The sequence below is a fragment of the Crinia signifera genome, chromosome 4 (genome assembly GCF_055691185.1).
Source record: "Crinia signifera chromosome 4, ASM5569118v1, whole genome shotgun sequence".
In the NCBI taxonomy this organism is placed as follows: domain Eukaryota; kingdom Metazoa; phylum Chordata; class Amphibia; order Anura; family Myobatrachidae; genus Crinia; species Crinia signifera.
In genome coordinates this window covers 297,398,767-297,403,636 of record NC_139220.1, presented here as the reverse complement: position 1 = coordinate 297,403,636, position 4,870 = coordinate 297,398,767, and the positions used below count along the sequence as shown (strand labels likewise).

The 4,870-nt window shown below is 44.7% G+C and overlaps 1 non-coding gene across 1 annotated transcript; it reads right to left on the bottom strand.

Annotated features, from left to right (window-relative positions):
• Positions 1-4,380: 4,380 nt before the first annotated feature.
• LOC146076548 (U4 spliceosomal RNA) lies at positions 4,381-4,521 on the bottom strand. The gene has a single exon (XR_014473948.1). It is a non-coding gene; the product is annotated as a U4 spliceosomal RNA (small nuclear RNA).
• Between the last annotated feature and the right edge of the window lie 349 nt (positions 4,522-4,870).

Genomic DNA, 4,870 nt, shown 5'->3' with positions numbered 1-4,870 from the left:
ACAAAATTCAATGTGCCCGGGTGCCCCCCCCCCCCGAATCCGCCACTGCCAGGGTCTAAACCCAGGATTTCCCCAAACAATTTTGTAAGGACATCTACAAGATTGGACTGTGGTATATCTTCTGATAGACCTCTGACCCTAATGTTATTTCTTCTACCCCGATTGTCCATATCTTCTATGCGGGCTTTAAAGAAGGTGATGTCTGATGCTTGATGGGAGATCACTTCCTTGAATTTAGTCAAGATAGCTGTAGTTGGTGATTCGTGTCGCTCTAGTATATCTACTCTTGACTCAAGTGAAGACATGTCTTTCCGAAGGACAGATACTTCGTGTTTGATAGTAGCAAGTAGGCTAGACTCCAGGTTTGAAAAGTCTTGCTTTGTTGGTAAGGTTTTGACATGTGCCAGGATCTCCCTAATCTCTGTGGTCAATGAAGAAGCATCTTGGGACTGGGTGCCTTCGGGTAAAGACATCTCATCCGAACGAGAGGGGGAAGCCGACGAGGAAGGGGTTTCTGTTGTACTCGACGAATTCGTGTTGGAAGGTAATAAGAACTGACGTAGATCAGCTGTGTGGCAATCAGAGGGTTTAGGTGTTCCCTCCGGTTTGGTCTTAGATTTTTTCTTAGCATTTTTCACCATAAGCACCGGTTTATATGCGTGTGGCTGTAAGGTCAGTTAGTAAAAACAAGCTCCACTCTTCAGGTCTTGTGTTAAAAAATAACAGCGGGTCATTGTCGTGTCAAGGCTCCTCCATGGTCTAGGCGGTCGTCATCAGTCGGTCATTATATCAATTCCCTAATGTCGGATGTGATGGAGGAGGAACATTTTCAAAAGTCACTCGGATTACTGGAATCAGGTAAAATATTCTTTGGAAGTTCCGTTTCTTCTTCCAATTACCAGAATCTATGTTTGGTGACCCTAGTCGCTGTCAGGGTGGGGTAGAAGGATAAATGGAGTGGGGAGCAGCCGAAGAAGACTTCCTCCTACGTGCCCGCCTAAGCAACGCCCCGTAATAGGTGTATTTCAACTCTGAAGGGGTAGCGCAGGTTCTGCAGTATGATTTTATAAGTAGCTTTTATATATTAAGCCCAGCAAAGATGCAGATATTGCTTACAGTGTATCCTTCTTTATGTGACAGGCTGGTAGTTGTGCAAAGCAGGGTTTTTCAATTTTTTATTTAAAAAAAAAAAATATGTCACTCTCCAAAATAATACTCCCAATTGGCAGGGCCCCTAAGTGATCTCCAAAGGTCACAGGAGAGGTGTATGGGAGCCAGGAGCAGCAGCTACTGTGTTGGTGCACTGCCTGATATATGCTTATTATACCTATTTCAAGATGGCCGCCGCTGTTTTATATGGGGGGAGAGAGCTGGCAGCCGCCTCTCGTCTCCCTGGCCTCCTGAGTACAGTAGTGCCTCACTGGGTGTGCAGAGGTACCCCCGGCTTCCCTCCAGTGCCGCTCCCCCTGTTATGCTGAGTGCATGGGCTGGAGACTGCCGTGCGCCAGGATCCAAGATGGCAACCGCGGCTGTGAGCTGGAGATTACTCACTCTCCCTCCGGCTCCGGAGCCACTCAGACGGAGCCGAACTGACAAGGGGGGTCTGGGGCACACCAATCCTACCTCCAGGTACGCTGTCGAGCTGGCTGGCTGCCTCCAGGACCCGCCGCCCGCGATGATCCGTCCACGGAGCCTGGCTGCCGGGTGAAGGGGTCCAACTTTAGTCCGCGGCTTCAGGAGAGGTGAGGGCCGCAACCTGCAGAGTTGGATTTCTCCCCCTCCTGGCTCTGCAGCACCGTCAACCACGCACCGGAGGGTGTTGGGATGGTGGGGCTTCTTAAGATGGGCTACTGCTGTTAGTGCAGATGGCCTAAGCGTATGTTTTAATAGTAAAACTTAGGGAGCTCCTGTAAAACGTGGCTTACTGTCTGGACGACCAGGCCACGCCCCCCTGATTTTGTTTTTTAGCACAATGGAGCAGAATTCCTATATCTGTGAAAAAAACATATTTGCTATTTTTTTACCTGTTCTTTTTTCTTCAGGCAATCCAATTAATGCCAAATTGTTTACGGCAACAATTAGCAAACACATGGGATCTGGAATAAGTTCCTGGATCTATGTATTGTTACAATTTCCACCACAAAACAACAACGATTATTGGGGATGTTTCTCATGCCTCTGGCCAGTCCAGGTGAAACATAATCCCTGATAATGCCAACTACTGGCATCAATTGAATTACCCCCGTGAATCAATTAGAAGTGATAATTTACCTACAATACTTACATAATGATAATAATAATAATAATAATAATAATAATAATAAAAAAGTAGTAAATTTAACAAAGCACTATGAAACTAATCATAATCTAGGCAAAAATGCAAGTATTCACTATGATTTATACTTTAACAATGAGAAAATGATCCTTATAATGAAGGTAAAAAACCTTGTGCCCAGTGGTGGAATTTAAATAAATTAACAACAGGTTCTATGTCCTAATGCCCATTGCACATAAAGCCACACGCCATAATGCCAATAACACATAAGGCCACACACCATAATGCCCATTACACATTGTGCTACACACCGTGATGCCAGTTACACATTTTGCTGCACACCATGATGCCCATTACATATTTGAAACATGTGCCACTTACCTACATTCTCATTGCTAGGGGGTTGTTTCTCGATGCCAGGGGCTTCATGCTGGATGCCAGGGGCTTCATGCTGGATGGCAAGGGGGCTTCATGCTCGTTGCCAAGGGGGAGTACATGCTGGTTGCCAGGAGCAAAACTAGAACTTTTTGGGCCCCATACAAAAAGTTTTTGGAAGGCCCCCCCCCACCCTCTCAGGGAGGGAGAGAGAGTGTGTTAGAGAGAGAGCATCTTAGAGAGTGTCACAGAGGGGCTCTACCTGCTCAGCGGTAAATACAGGCATTTGTCCCAGTGCCAGGAATTCCAGGAGTGAGAGCGAGTGAGGGGTTCTCTTTCATCCGCTGGGTCCACAACGCAGCGCTCGGCATGGAGGAGTAGACTGCAGGGATGAATGCCACCATGGAGCTCTCGGCTAATAGAGAGGAGAGGCGCTGTAAGGAGCTGTGACACCCGGGATGCGGGCAGAGAGCTGCGTGCTGAAAGCAGGTCCGGGGCTATTTTGAATTCTCCCACTGGATCGAGAGACAGTAGGAGCTTGTGGCCGGCAGCCAATAAGAAGCCCCCATTGGAGCTCCTATTGGCTCGCGGTCCAGCAGTAGCATTCAAAATAGCCGTGGACGGTGGCGAACCCGCTTTCAATATACAGCCGGGCAGCATGCAGGTCTCTGCCCGGCTGTCACAGCTGCCTGCTTCAAGTACCTTGTGAGCGTCTGCAGCGCTCCTTAGCCACCGATTCTGCAGAACCGGTGTGAACCGGCTGAATCGCACCTCTGCTTCTGTCTCCAGGTAGTAATTATAATTGGAATTCCACTTAGCATACCTTTAATAAATGGTGACCTTACTTTATTTCAGCACCACCATCGTCCATCACCTGTTTAACATTTGGTCATAGCCATAAGAAGTAGGAATGGCAAATCCATGGTCCAGCATCACTCTTCTACATCAATACGGGATTGCCCTGTTTGTATTTTATACAGAAAGTAACCAGGAAAATATCAATCTTTCCAAACATTTATATCATTTTGACGCATGCACAGTTAATAAAAGGAAAAATAAAATTGGCCACATGGCACAGGATGCTGGGTAACTAGTGTTTTCACTACTGCTTCCACTATGATTTCTGGATTTTACCAATACATTGTGTCTCCAAAATCAATACCCCCCCCCCCATCATTGTATACTGCACATAAAAATACACTTTACATTTAATACATAACTCAGTTTATTTCTAGGTCACTAAGCTACACAGTAGTAAAAACGCCATCAAAATAACTCCAGCAGTGTTTGCGTGATGCCAGAACAAACAGATATACAAAAAGTCTAAAAAATATTTTTTTTGCTCCATAGTTTATATATATTAGGGATGTCCATCGATGTGTCAAACTTATGAATGGTTTATGGTCAATGCAGAATAGTTTTGACATTGATGAGATGGCACAGCATAATCAAATAGTTTTTTTCAATTTTCCGAAAGTTCCAGGACACCCATGAAGCCCTGCTCCCAGGTTTTGATTGTCCTATGGTCTAGTCAGTCAAATAAAAATGGTTAAAACCATTGATGGTCATCAATGACATATAGTATGTTAGCATCAATGGCAATCACAATGATGGCCAACAGTAATAAATAGTTTCTAGAATGATAGTTCTCAAATAAAAAAAACTATGTACAAACACAATCCTTACAGTTTTGTTCTCTATATAGATCTATTATTCAACACATTATTCAGTCTCCAGGGAGACTGTCAAAAATTGCCTATGCTGACTATATTTCAAGTCATCATGGCGGGGTATTGGGAAAAGTTTTCAAAAAGCAATAATCACGCCTCAGATTAACCTCATTGGCTATGATACTGCCACTGCGCAAAGCTAACTAGACTTTAGTAAAGCAAGGATCACCTTACACAAAATGCTGGCTAAGGCTGTGGAGACATATCGTCATTAGTTCCTGAGGAGCAGAGGATTCTGGGAGTGGATTTGCATTTTCTTTCATGGCAATTACCACCTCAGGCCATTAATGAAGTGATTGAGACAAAGAAGCCCAGCAGGAGCATTTTATCCGAATTCAGAGATAGACACACAATGGCACTGAACTAAACTTGGCCACTGAGAGGGAGGAGCTGGGAGGACACGTGTACAACTTTTTTTATAGTTTGAACAAATAAAAACTTTTGTGCATTTCTAGAAGCCATCAAAACGAATACATTTAAAAAAATATAC